This window comes from Bos indicus x Bos taurus, chromosome 14 (genome assembly GCF_003369695.1).
Source record: "Bos indicus x Bos taurus breed Angus x Brahman F1 hybrid chromosome 14, Bos_hybrid_MaternalHap_v2.0, whole genome shotgun sequence".
Classification (NCBI taxonomy): Eukaryota; Metazoa; Chordata; class Mammalia; order Artiodactyla; family Bovidae; genus Bos; species Bos indicus x Bos taurus.
The window spans coordinates 30649100-30665239 of NC_040089.1; the positions used below are offsets into that span (position 1 = coordinate 30649100).

General features: G+C 47.0%; 1 protein-coding gene across 1 annotated transcript in view; it reads left to right on the plus strand.

Annotated features, from left to right (window-relative positions):
- DNAJC5B (DnaJ heat shock protein family (Hsp40) member C5 beta) overlaps window positions 1-16140 on the plus strand; it is a 93013-nt gene that overhangs the window by 3035 nt on the left and 73838 nt on the right. The window contains exon 2 of the mRNA XM_027561084.1: window positions 15906-16056. The gene's annotated coding sequence lies outside the window, so the exon portion shown is untranslated. The remainder of the gene's footprint in view (window positions 1-15905; window positions 16057-16140) is intronic.

The following is a 16140-nucleotide window of genomic DNA, read 5'->3' on the forward strand; positions in this document are numbered from 1 at the left end:
CATGCACCGCAGCACACCAGGCTTCCCAGTCCATCACCAACTCCTGGAGCCTGCTCAAACACATGTCCATCAAGACGGTGATGCCACCTAGCCATCTCATCCTCTGTTTTCCCCTTCTCCTCCTGTCTTCAATCTTTCCCAGCATCAGGCCTGATTAGAAGTAGTCTATTAAAAAAAAAAAAAAGGAATTTATACAGTTAATGAGCATTTTGCTTTATAATAAATATACAAACTTTCTGTGGCCTTTTCCAGTTTAGGTAGATCACTTTTCTTATGTGTAGTAGTAATAGTTGTTCAGTCATGTCTGCCAGGCTCCTCTGTTACTGGAATCCTCCTGGCAAGAATACCAGAATTGGTTGCTATTTACTATTCCCTTCTCTAGGGGATCTTCCTGACCCAGGGATTGAACCTGTGTCTCCTGTGTTGCAGGCAGATTCTTCACTGTCTGAGCCACCAGGGAAGACTTTGCTTATGTGTGTGCTTGTGTATACTCTGTGGTATGTATGTGTGTACTCTGGAAATGCATATGTGAGTAAACTTAATCTGGCAGGCATGGAGCTTTACACCATCCATGGTAACTGACCTATCTTTATTACCTAGTTTGTCTCCTAAATGAGCCTTTCCTGACTTAAACCATGAATTAACATCTTGTTTAGAGTTACTGATAATTCAGGAGCAATCTTAGCATGTCCAGAGTCCATTTTATGTACAGTTGTCTATGTCTTGCAGCGCTAATTAATCTGTAAGTTTGAGTCCAGGCACACCCCGATACAGATACTCAGAGTTTTCTCCAACGGAATTCATTGCAAGTATATTAACATCAGCCTAAAGTCCCCAAATCTGAAAGAAAATGAAATGAAGAATTGTTCAATATAAGCACAGACCTCATTTGTATAGCCACCAGCTCCAAAGATCTGATTAATATTTTCTAGGTCACTAGCTTGTTTTTTAACTCACTGAAATGCATTTATCCTATAAGGATCTTCCATAGTTTCCTGGTTTTTCAGACAGATTGTCTTTAATAAAGGAGAATTATGAAATGATTACCAACAGGAAAGAAGATTCCATCATGGTATGGGGTTGAAACAAAGCTGTGGCAATATCTTTCAGCTTCCATATTCATTTCAAAAGTTGTGTAATAGATTGAGTAATTTTATACATCTTATCGCATAAAATGGCAGGAGAAAGCTTGACTATGAAAAATGGAGAGATAAGAGGAGCTTTCGTTTCAGATTCTCCATTGTGGGTTCTGAACTTTCAAATGCCTCCAGTAAGCTGAAACACAGGTATGCCAACTGTACTTTTGAAAAGCTTTCCACCTGAGAAATGCATCCTGACAAGTGTTATTAACAGCTGTGGGAGAGAAAAAAGAGAAAGGAAATCTGCCTCACCAGAGATCCTGAGACATTTGACTCTCTCCCTCTCTCTGCACCCGCCTCCTCTCCTCCCTGTCTCAATGCCGCCACCTGGGGAGCCTTGGCAAACAGCCACACCTGGATGGTTGACACATACCAGACACCCCCCTTCAACTTAGCCCAGCCCCCATACCCACTCTCCCAAGAATTGTGCAACAAGCCCTTTGTAACCCAAGGTTTGTGAAGTCTGGAAAGGAATGTGACCCGGAGCCAACAGGCGCTGCTGCCACCAGGGCCAAGAAGGAACTCTCCTGCTGTTTACCTTGCCCTTGGGGGAATCACAGAAAGTGCAAGATGTGCTCTAAAAGGAAGGGGAATGGAGCCCTTGGCAGGAGTGAGAAGCAGACACCCTAGGGCCTTCTGCCCTCTTCTCTGCCAACCTCCAGAGGAGAGCTTTGGGCTGCTCTCAGGAGAAGACTCTGAATCAGTTTTGAGTCATTCCACTTCATCCGGTTGTGCCTCTGCTGAACGTTGTGAGTGGTAGGGCCCATTCCTCCAGTTCCCCAGTGTAGGATGAAGGGTGATTGTAATGCTTGTGTGTGTGTGTGTGTGTGTGTGTCAGTCACTCAATTGTGTCCAGCTCTTTGCAAACCCATGGACTGTAACCCACCAGGCTCCTGCCATGGGATTTCCCAGGCAAGAATACTGGAGTGTATAGCCATTTCCTCCTCCAGGGGATCTTCCTAGTGCAGGGATCAAACCCACATCTCCTATGTCTCCTGCACTGCAGGAGGATTCTTTATCCACTGAGCCATCAGGAAAGCCACACCATGTAGTATAGTTAACTATTTTATTATTTTACCAATACTGCTTATAAACAAAAGGTGGTCCAAGAAAAACAGACTTGTTAGCCAGTTGAGAAGACCACTCACTTGACAACTAGAATGTCAGTATTCTTCTGCTCCTTTCAAGCATGTTTAGAATGCAAAGCCATTTCTATCAGCAGAGGTGAAAGCTTTCCTTTCATGTTAGAATCAGTTCTTTGTATGCTAGGAACTGACACTATCTTACTCCTCTTACCAGCATATAATTTCTTGTATCCTGTCCTTCCAAGGTGGTTATTATCCTTTCTTCTTTCTACCCCAAATGAATTCAGTGTCAATCAAATCTGTAGTTTTTGACAAGGGACGATGTATCAGTATACCAGGCACAGTGGCAATAACAAAATGCAATGTTTGCCATAAATTGGGTTCTTTTAACAATGAAGGATTTAGGTGAGGAGATGAGATATACACCTGTGAAGAGTTCAAAAGCAAAGAAAGAACTGCATAACCACATGAGAAGTGATTTTACGGACTTCAGTGTGCCCAGGACTTCAGAGTGCCCAGGACTTCAGTGTGCCCAGGACTTCAGAGTGCCCAGGACTTCAGAGTGCCCAGGGCAGACGCAAAGTTGTCTCCAGTGTTCAGGTTGCTCATTACAGCACAGTTAGGACTTGAGAGAACTTTGAAGAGAAACAGAACAGTGACTGATGCAAGCTTGGGGAGGAAGACAATTTTCTGGCACGAATTTTGGCCCCAGCACAGTGGGTCTTGTCCCGCTCAGCCCTCATCTCCACCCTCTCCCTGTGCTTTCACAACTCCTTCTTTGCATGTGATACAAACAGTTCACAAGGTTGCTTTGGGACAAGGAAACTGGAGTCATGGAAACATGACACTCCAGGAAGGATGAAACCCACCCTGACAGGTGCTCTCTGTGAAAGGGCCTACCTGCCGTAACCAGAGTTGTGTTGGACTTTAATTATGGACCTGGGCTTCCTGACTTTACACTCCAAGTCAACATGCTCTAAATCTGATTCATTATCTTCCTCCAAATCTGATCTCCTTTTGTGACTCCCATCTCGGCCCATGACCTCAGCACATTCCCAGCTATTCTAGCTAGAACCGTGAGTCCTCCCTGGCACTTGGCCACCAGGCCCAGGAGGTTATGGCTCCACATCTCTCTGGAATCCATCACTTCCTGCTGGTTCTGCTGGCTGCTGCCTTGGACCAGGCTGTTTCCTGGTCCATCGTGTTTCCCAGGGTAAGTCATCTCCCCAGCTTCATTCCTCTGCACTCTGCCAGTCACATCTTTCTAAAACAAACACTAGAGTTTGTCACTTGCCAGTTTTAAAACAGTTCAGGTTTCCCACTGTTTAAAAAAATGAGGACTGAACTCATCTTGAGGTTCCCAAGTGGCCAAGTGGTAAAGAACCCACTGACCAATGCAAGAGACGTAAAGGAGGCATGTCCAATCTCTGGTTTGGGAAGATCCCCTAGAGGAGGGCACGGCAACCCACTCCAGTGTTCTTGCCTGGAGAATCCCATGGACAGAGGCGCCTGGCGGGCTACAGTCCATGGGGTCACACAGAGTTGGACATGGCTAAAGTGACTTAGCATGCATATATAAACTCATCTTGGCTTTCAAGAGGTCCTTCACTTTCTGTAGCCTCCCTGGGCCGCACCTCTCCTCGGCCACCTGTTCACCTGGTCCTCCCTCCCCCGTGCACTGGATGGATCCCTTTGCTTCCCTTTCTCCAGCTTGCCCAGAACTTTCCTGCCACTGTGTTCTTTCTTATGCAGGTCTCTTCTGACAGCTAAACTCCTGCATGAGTCCTCCTCAAAGTGGTGACCACTTTCTTCCCCCATTATTTATGATCTTCTCATGACATTCTTATTATGTATGACCCTTTATGCTGAAGGATTAACCTGGGTGTGGTTGGAACACCAGGGAGAAGGGAGAAGAATGTTTTAAGATAGGGATTAACATGTCAGTGATGATTCCCAGGTGGCGCTAGTGGTAAAGAATCTTGTCTGCCAATGAAGGAGATATGGGTTCAATCCTGGGTTGAGAAGATCCCTTGGAGGATCTCATATGGGTTCTCATAGCAACCCACTCCAGCATTCTTGCCTGGAGAATCCCATGGACAGAGGAGCCTGGAGGGCTACAGTCCATGAGGTCACAGAGTTGGACATGACTGAGCAACTGAGCACACAGCACGTCAAAGACTCAGAGGAGACATTCTGTCTCTTCTGACCAGTTCACAGGAGTTGGTGGAAGTCAAGTCTGAGTTGAGGGGAAGGAGCTGGGAGGAGATGGCTCTGGATAAAGATGCAGAGGCTAGCCTTGCTAAGGAGCTGGGACTTTAGCTTGACATCAGTGGGCCACCCTAAAGGGTTATAAGCAGGGGAGGGACAGGATACTACTAGCATTCTAAAAGAATGTAGTGTTCAGAGAAAAGATGGGAACGAAGAGAGACTGGAGAAAGGCGTCTCAATTAGGATGCTGGCAGGATAAACCAAGGAGGTGATGAACTGGGTCTAGATTAGTGAGAGTGGCAAGAGAGGAAGACAGTGGGCTTCCAGGAGCTTTAGAAAGGAGGACTAATGAGGCCTTGTTGATCGACCACGCCTGGATTACTTGGAGGAGAAGTGAAGGGAGACAGCCAGAAAAGGCCCAGCAGACACTGTCCTAGCTGCGGTATCACTTCCTGATAATGCCTCACACCAGGGAGACTTCATATTATCCCAAAAGAAACAGGAGGCAAGGAGGATTTCTTGGCTTAGGTAACCCTACTTTTTTTTTTTTTAATTTAAACTTATTTTTAATTGGAGGATAATTTGTTTACAATATGGTGGTGGACTCTGACATACATCAATATGAATCAGCTCTAGGTATACATATGCCCCCTCCCTCTAGAACCTCCCTCCCACCTCCCACCCCATCCCACCTACGTTTCTGAAAGAGAAAACTGGAAGTGGCATGGAGCATGGCCAGAAAGGAGAAGACTGGCCACAGACGAGACTAGACGGCAGAGCTATTGAGGTGGGGTGTTAAATGCTGACAGCGCACAGCTGCTCAAAGCAGGGGACCCTTCTTGGTGCTGGTAATTCTTCCTCAAACATAGTTTAATGAAAAAAAAAAATAGTGTTTTAATTGAAAAGTTATATGTGCATGTTGTTAAAAAAAAAAAAATTAAACAGTGGCTACGCAATGAAAAACAATTCTCCCCGCCCCCTCCAGGCCCCAGTCCTTTTCCTCCATGGAGATTTTGCAAGTTTTACATACTGTCCAGAAAGGTTTTGTGCATATACAAATGTGTCTGAGTATGTATTATGTGCATGCTGCATCTCTGTGTACGTATGTCTATACACAGATGCATAGATCTACTTTTAAAAATGAGATTACTATACAGAAGCCTTGTGTGTGTTAATTGCTCTTTGAGACCCATGGACTGTAGCCCTCCAGGCTTCCCTGTCCATGGAATTCTCCAGGCAAGATTATTGGAGTGGGTTGCCATTCTCTTCTCCAGGGGATCTTTCTGACCCAGGGATTGAACTCTGTACTGCAGGTCTCCTGTACTGCAGACAGATTCTTTAGCATCTGAGCCACCAGAGAAGCCCAAACATAGGCCTTCCTTTTTTTAAAAAAACGGGAAACTGTGTTTTGTTATACCATTTTTATGTCAGCTTCATTCTCTTCAATGTCTACTATGGCTATGCTCCTATGGTGATCTCACAAACCCCCTGTTGATTAACATCGAAGTCAAACTTGGTTTTGAAGTGTCCTTTTCCTTGTACCCCATCCTCAGCTCCTCACGCGGTGGCTGCTTTAAACTCTTCCTGGCTCCACTCTGGGGGCACTCTCTCCTTCCATGTACCTCTTTTCAAATCTAAAGTAAGAGAACTCCCTCTGCAGCCACACGAATTTAGCACAAGCTAAATTTTCTTCCATCATGGAGTCAACTGGCCAACCTGGCTTATCAGATCATATTTCTTGGGCAAAAAGATTAGTCTTTTCTCTAAATCTATGAAATGTGCTTCGAACTGTACTTATACAGGTGCCACAAGGCGGGTTATCTCTAAACTCTAAAATGTCAGAGCCCCACTGCCAATCAAAGTTAAGCTCAGAGTAGCAGATATTTTTCTTCTCAGAGATGATGCTTTCAATAAGGCTGGCCAAGGACTCTCCAGGCACTTAGCTTTTAGAGGACACTGTAGTTGATACAGGCTCTGGATCTCTTTCATTTGTTTGCTAGAGTCCCCAGGGCTCATAGGTATTCAATGAATCTTGGTGAATAGACATCTATGCCTATAAGTATTATTCCTGATGGTCTTCCTGTTATTTTGCTTTTCAAAGACTTGGTGGGCATTTTATCCTCTATTGCCCTTCATAGTGTAAACAGTAACCAGACCCTTTTTCCTCCCCAACTTGGATTTCGGGGTGTGTGTGCTAAGTTGCTTCAGTTATGTTCAATTCTTTGCGACCCCATGGACTGTAGCCCACCAGGTTCCTCTGTCCATGGGATCTCCAGGCAAGAATGCTGGAGTGCGTTGCTATGCCCTCCTCCAAGGGATCTTCTCAACCCAGGGATTGAACCCATATCTCCTTCATTGGCAGGCGGATTCTTTACCACTAGCGCCATATGAGAAGCCCTTCATCCTGTTCTACCCATCCCCAAAATCTGCCCATAAAGCCAGGATAAAATGCACATGAATCAAAAATTCTACAGGGGTGCCACCTGCTGATTCACCCATGGGACAGGCCTGGGCTTTCCCTTTGTTGGGTCTGCTCCTCAGCTTACAAGTTGCTGCTCCTTACTTTCTACCTCCACCAGCACTGTCAGGAAACACTGTACTGGGAGCCCCTAAACCAACCTTATATAAAGGGGACTCCTCTGTCCCCTCTCAGGGCTGCTTCCTGCGAGTCCCCTTCGTTGGGACAACATAGGCAGTCCTAACAGTGCAGCTGAGTTGGGTAGGTCACAGCAAACCTCGGTTTCTAGAGAGGAGGAATCAGAGGTTCCTCTTATGTCTTACCCAAGTTTACAGTCACGGGCTGAGTCATCTGTCCCCCAGGCCAGTGTTCCCCAGAGATATCAGTTCTGAGGGTGTAGGCGCAGGGCTGCGGGGCAAGTGAAGAACAGTTTATCTCCAAGGCAGCAGCTGAGGGGCAGAAAGACATGCAGGCTCCGACAGACAACAAGGGACGTCAGCACCCCTCTTGCGTGTCTGCCTGCATGTACACTGATGTATGATAACTGGACCATAAAGAAGGCTGAGTGCCAAAGAATTGATGCTTTCAAACTGTGGTGTTGGAGAGGACTCCTGAGAGTCCCTTGGACGGCAAGGAGATCAAACCAGTCAGTCCTAAAGGAAATCAACCCTGAATATTCATTGGAAGGACTGATGCTGAAGCTCCAAAACTTTGGCCACCTGATTCGAAGAGCAGACCCACTGGAAAAGACCCTGATGCTGGGAAGGATTGAAGGCAGGAGGAGAAGCGGGAGACAGAGGATGAGATGATTGGATGGCACCTTCGACTGAATGGACATGAGTTTGAGCAAGCTCTGGGATTTTTGTGATGGACAGGGAAGCCTGGTGTGCTGCAGTTCGTGGGATCGCAAAGAACTGGACATGACTGAGTGACTGAACGACAACAACAGCACAAACAAAGCAAGTATCGCTAGAGATGCTGGGATGGGATGGACCTTATGAACAGAAGCCGATTCCCTTTAGTCTTCATGTTTTGCTGGAAGGGCCTGGAAAGGGCTAAGATTCCCATCTGTCTGGAATTGAAGTGAATGACTCACTATGGACCCCATTCCCAACGGAGGTGGCTTTGGCTTATATCATGTATTCACAGAAACTCAGCTTGACTGTTAGTTTGCAGGGATCCACCCAGAGGATTCTCCATGGCAGGCCAAACAGGCATGCATTTGGGCTGCATGGGACGACATTTCTAGATTAGATCCCTGGTCTGGCTCCCTTTGTTTTGTTGTTGGTCTTGCTTCCAGAGCCTGCAAACCTGATGACAAGAGCCGAGGGCAGCTGTGCTTGCGTCAGGCAAGGCTCTGAGGACATTGTCAGGTATTTACACAGAGAAACAGTCCTTGGTGGGAACAACACAGAAAAAAAAGTAAAATAACATCGCTTATTGTTTTCAAGATCATTCTACTTAAAAAATTTTTAAACCTAAAAGGGGGGCTGCCCTGGTGACACAGACAGTAAAGAATCTGCCTGAAATGCAGGAGGTGCAGGTTTGATCCCTGGGTGGGGAAGATCTCCTGGAGAAGGGAATGGCTACCACTCCAGTTTTCTTGCCTGGAGAATCCCACGGACAGAGAAGCCTGATGGGCTACAGTCCATGGGGTCACAAAGAGTCGGATATGACTGAAATGACTTAGCACACACTCTCGCATGCACGAGCAACTAACACACATACACAAACATAAAGGATAAATGGACTTCAGGCGCTTTGAGAGCAATAGAGCCATTGTTGTGAAGGCAGCACACCCTAGAGGTGGATAAAGAATCTGGAAGGTATGCAGAGACATGGTTGCTTGTCCTGGCTGCTAAGGACTCACTCATGCGCTTGGACAAATATCCACTTCACTGCCTGACTCGGGGTTCTTGGACCTGGGAGACCTGTGCACCAACCGAGGCTTTGCTAGTACTTTGTCCGGTGTTAACATGAAACTCCTCTGAGCCTCAGAGGAGTCTCTTGGCTTATGAAATGGGAATAAGAACCCTTTCCCTGCCTGCCTGACCCAGCTTCTGTGGAGGTCAAATGAACATATGTGAAAATACATTTAACCATCGAGTACTCTATGTTTTTTTCCCGAGTGGCACATAATGTCTTTTGACGGAAGTGAAGAAAGAGTTTGGGATGAGAGTGATGGAGAATGGTGAAAGGATTAGGGTTCCCCTAGGACACAAAGGCAAACTCTGGGAGATAGTGAGGGAGAGGGAGGCCTGGCGTGCTGCCTTCCATGGGGTCTCAAAGAGTCGGCCAGGACTCAGCCACAAGACACACAGAGGGTATGAGGCAGGGTTGCAGCTGCTAACAGAGACCATGGGTCTGTGGTTCTGGCATCTGCCTCAGCCATGGATCCACAACTGGATGTTGGCTGGGGTGGTGAAAGGAATTGGGAGCATGGACAAGGGAATATTATAGTTACAGTATCTAGGCTGAACAGGGAGAGGGCGGAAGAAAGGAACAACTGACAGATTTGGGGAGCTAGGGGGGTACTAGTGAGATGGTAGTACCAAGAGCACAGGGAGGTTAGCTGGTGAGGTAGGCAGTAGTGGGTGAGGCTGGAGTTCAAGGTTTGTGACCTGGAGAACATCCAGGTATCTGAACAAGGAGTCACAAGGGAGGGTGTGCTGGCTGGGAGGCCTACATGGGAGCTGAAGGCCCCGCGGTCAAAGGTCAGTGACAGGACTTGGGGTGGAGAGAGTGAGAGCCGAGTGCCAAGATCCCGAGGAGCGTGGGTGAGTTGATAGGCCTGGGGACGGCCATGGGGCAAACGGGACCCACTCGTGGATGGTAAGGACATCAGAGGTGGTGGGCAGAGTGTCTGGGAGGTTGGAAGGAGAATGCTGCTGCTGCTGCTTCAGGGTTAGGGAGGCCCAGAAAATAGAATGGCCCCAAGGCGTGCTCAGATTTAAAAGTTGATATACAGTATACAGAACTGGTCACTTTATGTACAGATAATCAAAAGTTGTAGGGGCACCCTGGCCTCAACAGGTAAACCTATACGTGTGTATGGTCAGTCATGTCAAACTCTTTGCAACCCTTTGGACTGTAGCCCTCCAGGCTCCTCTGCCCATGGAATTTTCCAGGCAAGAATACTGGAGTGGGTTGCCATGCCCTCCTCCAGAGATCAAACCTGCATTTCCTGTACTGGCAGGAAGACACTTCACCACTGTGCCACAAGAGAAGCCCATGTAAACATATAGAACAAACTGTTTTGGACAACTCCTTTTAGCCACTGACATTTTAAAATATTGTAGGCTCAACAGCACGTGGGAGTTGGTTTGCACCAGTGGATGAGGGATGCACATTGTTAAATTTTCTGGAATTTTGGCAAGCTTGGTGTTATGTTGGTAGCTTGAAGCAGGCCTGTGAGGGAATAGTTATGCCAAGAAAATTTGCAAACACTTCACCACTAGAGCTTTATCTCCCCTGGAAATCTGGTTGTTGAATATTTTCTAGCACACCACTGAAGAGGCCTAATGAGAACCTCCAGTCTGCCCAGCCTTACAGTCCTGTTGTGGGTTTAACTGTGTTACTAAAGGAGAAACGTCGTAATCCCAGTGTGTATGGATATGACCTTCCTGAAAGTATGGTTCTGCCCATGGAATTAAGATGTCAGTTACGATGAGGACACCCTGGAGTAGGAGCTTTGTTTAGTCGCTCAGTCATATGACTCTTTGGTGACCCCATGGACCGTAGCCCCCTCAGGCTCCTCTGTCCATGGACTTCCCAGGCAAGGATATTGGAATGGGCAGGGTAGGTCCTTAATCCCACATGACTGTAGTCTGTAAGAGGAGCCGCAGAGACAGACACACACAGAGAGGAGCACCATGTGAAGACGGAGCGGGAAGGACACTGTGGCTATGGAGGCAGAGACTGAGGCGCGCCAAGGATGACCCAACGCCAGAAGCCAGGAGAGTGCCGCGAGCTTTGTTCCCTCGGAGCCGCCGGAACGAGCCAACCTGGTCCACAACACCTCGATTGCAGACTTCAGCCTCCCAGGACCGTGAGATGATATGCTTCCGATGTTCTAAGGCATCCACTTTGTACTAGCTTGTTCAGCATGGCCAGAAACTGACACACCTGCCATGCCATCCCGTCTGGGCACCAGACTGGTGGGAGTTCCCCAGTGAGAACTGCGGAGGGAAGGTCCTTGTTCCTGTGCTCTGGCTCCCAGGGAACCCCTCCTCTCCCCTCCCCAGCCTGCCTGTCCTGCACTGTCATCTGCTCCTCCTTGTCAGCTGCCTCGGATTGTGGAGTGTGCTTTTTTAAAAAAATTATTTATTTTAACTGGAGGATAATTGCTTTACATTATTGTGATGGTTTTGTGCCGTACGTCAGTATGAATTGGCCATAAGTACATGTGTCCCCCTCATCCTGAACCCCCCTCCCACCTCCCTCCATATCCTATCCCTCCAGATTGTCACACAGCACCTGCTTTGGGTGCCCTGCTTTATACATCAAACTCACACTGGTCATCTATTTTACATATGGTAATGTATATGTTTCAATGCTATTCTTGCAAACCATCTCACCCTCTCCTCCTTCCATTGAATCCAAAAGTCTGTTCTTTATGTCTGTGGCTTCTTTGCTGCCCTGTATGTAGGATCATCAGTATCATCTTTCCAGATTCCATATATACATGTTAATATATGACATTTGTCTTTCTCTTTCTGACTTACTTCACTCTGTATAATAGGCTCTAGGTTCATCCACCTCATTAGAACTGACTCAAATGCATTCCTTTCTATGGCTGAGTAACATTCCATTGTGTATATGTACAACTTCCTTATCCATTCATCTGCCGATGGACATCTAGGTTGCTTCCATGTCCTAGCTATTATTGTAAATAGTGCTGCAGTGAACAATGGGGTACAGGTGTCTTTTTCAAGCAAGATGAAAAGACAGCCCTCAGAATGGGAGAAAATAATAGCAAACAAAAACAACTGACAAATAATTAATTTCCAAAACACAAGCAGCTCATGCAGCTCAATACCAGAAAAATTAACAACCCAATCAAAAAGTGGGCAGAAGATCTAAACAGATATTTCTCCAAAGAAAACATACAGGTGCATAATAAACACATACTGCTCAACACCACTTATTATTAGAGAAATGCAAATCAAAACCACAGTGAAGTATCACCTCACACTAGTCAGAATGGCCACTATCAAAAAGTCTACAGACAATAAATGCTGGAGAGGGTGTGCAGAAAAGGGAACCTTCTTACACTATTGGTGCGAGTGCAAATGGATACACCCACTATGGAGAAGAGTATGGAGAGTCCTTAAAAAACTAGGAATAAAACTAGCATATGACCCAGCAATCCCACTACGGGGCATATACCCTGGAGTGTGCTTTTAAGTGTAGATGAGTTGTCTCCTCTTCTAACTGGTAACGTGAAGCTGTAAATTCAAGGTAGCTGAGGGTGAGGCCAGTGCAGCCATTTCAGACTGCAGTATACTCCTGCCTTTAAAAAACTTACCCCACCTTGCTGGTTGAGGAACACCTAAGATCTGGTGTTTCGGGACCTCTGTAATGTGCCAGAGAAAGAGAGAGTGAGCGAGCGAGCGAGCGAGAGCAGGAATGGCTCCTGGCCTCTGCCTCCCCCAGCAGCAGCCAGCAGGCACTGATGTGCTGGTTATAGATTTGCTGCCTGGAGCTCTTGGGTCTTCTGCTCTGGCCCAGTCAATGGGTGTGAGACCTCTGAATTGCAGCAACTGCCCCTAAGTTTCCCCCTTCAGACAAATTCCAGAACAGATTTTTATAAGGTTATGTTTTAAACCCCCCAACTGCCTAGCTACTTGACACTATTGCAAAACTTCAGCTTCAGAAGAATGCAGCAAAAGGGCGGTGTCCCCTCTAGCCATGTCTTGCCCCACCCTGATATTTCCATGAGTGTTTTTCTTGGTGATTCTCAGAATCTCAGGTGGCTGAGGGAGCTGCGTCAGCGATGAGTTATCTGTCTGTGCGTGTGTTCAGTCATGTCCAACTCTTTGTGACCCCACTGTAGCATGCCAGACTCCTCTGTCCATAGAATTTTCCAGGCAAGAATTCTGGAGTGAATTGTCATTCCCAACTCCAGGGATCTCGCCCATCCAAGGATTGAACCCCGGTCTCCTGTGTCTCCTGCATTGGCAAGCAGATTCTTTACCAGTGTGCTACCTGAGAAGTCCAGGGATATTAAACAGAATGGGTGATTTGGGGTGAGGACTATTTAGCAGCTGCAATTCCTGTTTACAGTTCATTACATTTTGAACACCAGAGGGCGATACAGTCACAGGGAAGAGCTGCTCGGCTTCATTTTCCTAACGTGAGATCAAATGTTGAAAATTGTTCTTTTGACTGTTTCGCTCTGTCTCTAAGAAAGATACAGCAAAGGCTTTTGAGACCACTTTCTGGATGTCCAAGTCCTGACACCTGGTCCTGGGACACCCACCAGAGGGTGCTGTGCAGGGTCACAGCTTCCTTTGTGGGGAAGCCCTTGTCACTGACCCTCCCACCCCATGCTGAGACTGTCCATGCTCGGCTCTTTGGGAGGGTGTGGATTGTGTCCCAGGTAAGAGCTACTTCGAGTGGGGACCCAGCTTGTTACTTCCAGGGCTAGTCATTTAACTGGTTTCCTGAGTTCTATACTTAGTGTCTGGCCCTGATAGAATGGAGAAGCCCGAGAGAGAAGACCCCGCAAGGAGAGCTAAAGGACTGCAGGGGTCCTGTGGCTCCCCTGGAGGCTCAGACAGTAAAGAATCTGCCTGCAACGTGGGAGACCCAGGTTCGATCCCTGGGTCGGGAAGATCCCCTGGAGAAAGGGAATGGCTACCCACCCCAGTATTCTTGCCTGGGAAATCCCATGGACAGAGCAGCCTGGCAGTCTACACAGTCCACAGGGTCACACAGAGTTGGACACAACTGAGTGACTAACGCCCTCACTAGTTTCACTTTATTGGTTGTTGCCCTGACAGCTGGTGGGGCTTTGGTGGTGGCCAGCTGACCAGTCTGTGTGTGTGTGGCCCTGGATCAGCTCTCACCAATGGTCTCTGGCTGGGAGGACGTTCTGACAGAATGTTCATGGCTTCTGGAGCACTCTGGACAGTGGTGAGGACTCATGGAAGAGTCTGGGAGAAGCAGGAGTAGAGCAGTTGGGAATGCCTAGGGGAGGCTTGACAGGGGTGGTGAGGGCCCTGGAAGGGGTGACAGGGCTCAGCTTTGGATCTTTGAGCCTTTGAGGAGAGCCCGGGCTGCACAAGTGCCCACCTAGGTAGACAGGAGGGAGACAGCATCAGAGCCTATCTAATCCTGCAGGCTTAGAAGTCATAGATGTGTGTGTGTGTGCCCCTGACTACATAACTCACTCAGAAAGGAGACTGTCTACTGGTGCAATGCAGGGGATCGGGGTTTGATCCCTGATTAGGGAACTAGATACCACATGCCTCAACTACGAGTTCGTGTGCCGCAACTAAGACCCATTGAAGCCAAATAAATATAAAAAGAAGAAAAAGAAAGGGACCTGTCTACTTTCACCTACTGGGAGAGGCATCTCAGCTCTAGCTATTCAGTCTGTGCACCTTCCAAAGGCATTCAGCAGACAGTGAAACTGTGCTTAGCAGTGACATGTTGTCAGTTGTAAAGTACCACTTACTCCACAAGACAGAAGAAGGTCGTGCAGACCAAAAAGCTGTGCCAATGAATTGATTACAAGTTAGTGGGCCCTAGCTGTTCATCTGAAAGACAAACCTTTAGAAAACTGAGGGAGAAATGTGTATTTACAATGCTGCTGCTGCTCCAAAGTCATTTCAGTCGTGTCCGACTCTGTGTGACCCCATGGACCGTGGCCCGCCAGGCTTCTCTGTCCATGGGATTCTCCAGGCAAGAATACTGGAGTAGGTTGCCATGCCCTCCTCCAGGGGATCTTCCTGACCCAGGGATTGAACCTGTGTCTCTTATGTCTCCTGCATTGGCATTCTTTACCATTGGTGCCACCTGGGAAGCCCTGTACCTACAACAGAGGGCACAAAGTCATTGCCATTATCCCAACGATGAGTAAGTTGAAATGTTCCCCTGGAAAATCCACTGTGGACGCTAGAAACTGGTGCAAGTTCAGAGGACTGCCCTGCTGCCAGGCCTGGGGTTTTCGCAGGAGCTGCTTGACCACGTGCACTAATTAGAGAGGATTCTCGGCTATTTATGATTCTGTTTTTCAATTGAGCCTTTTAAATTAACAAGGATACATAAGGACAGATTTGGAAGTAGAGTACTTAGGTGGGGCCCTGGTTCCAGCTTCCTGCCCCTCAGGATTGATGTTCATCCCTGGGGAAAGTGACATGACCACAAGTAGTCAGTCAGCTCTTCCTTAAAACAGACACTGAGTGTCAGATAATGTATCTGACATGTGAAAAACCTTAGGAAATTACCAAGTATGATATAAGGCAGTTATTAATCTCTAGAAGGAATGCTTTAGTATTTCTTTCTCTTTCAAATACATGTCTGTTACCCATGCTGGGTGAGGCTTCATTTGAAAGTGGACCTTATGGCGCTAGTGGTAAGGAATCCACCAGCCAATGCAGGAGATGCAAGAGACGAGGAGTGGATCCCTGAGATGGAATGACCCCTGGAGGAGGAAATGGCAATTCACTCCAGTATTCTTACCTGGAGAAGCCCATGGACAGAGAAGCCTGGCGGGCTACAGTCCATGGGGCTGCAAAGGGTTGGACACGACTGAGCAATTAGTGGGTTTATTAGAGTTAAAGATACATATCTATAGGCCAGTGCTATTAAACTACTACTTAAATGCAAAAAAAAAAAGAAAGAAATGACTCCTATTCTGGTAGCTGTGTACTCTGTTGGTTTTGTAGTCTGTTTGGCCACATTTATATGACAATGTGCAGAATAATCACTATACTGGAAACCATATTGAAGGAAATTTTGCCTTGAGTAAAGGTTTTTATCTTTGTTTTTGTCCTCTATCTCTTTTAGCTAATTAACAAAAGAGACATCTTGAGCTAATGTGAATGGGGAACAACTACAGGCAACATCAAGGATCAACGTTCTGCTTAGAGACATTCTGTCAAATAAACACTTCTGTTGGACTTGACTTCTCCTTGGTTTATCACAGCAAGTGCTTACTGTAAGTAAGCGACAAGGTGCTTAAATTTCACATCTGTGAAGTCCATGTTATGTTTCCTAGCAGGGGACAAGACACGATCAATAT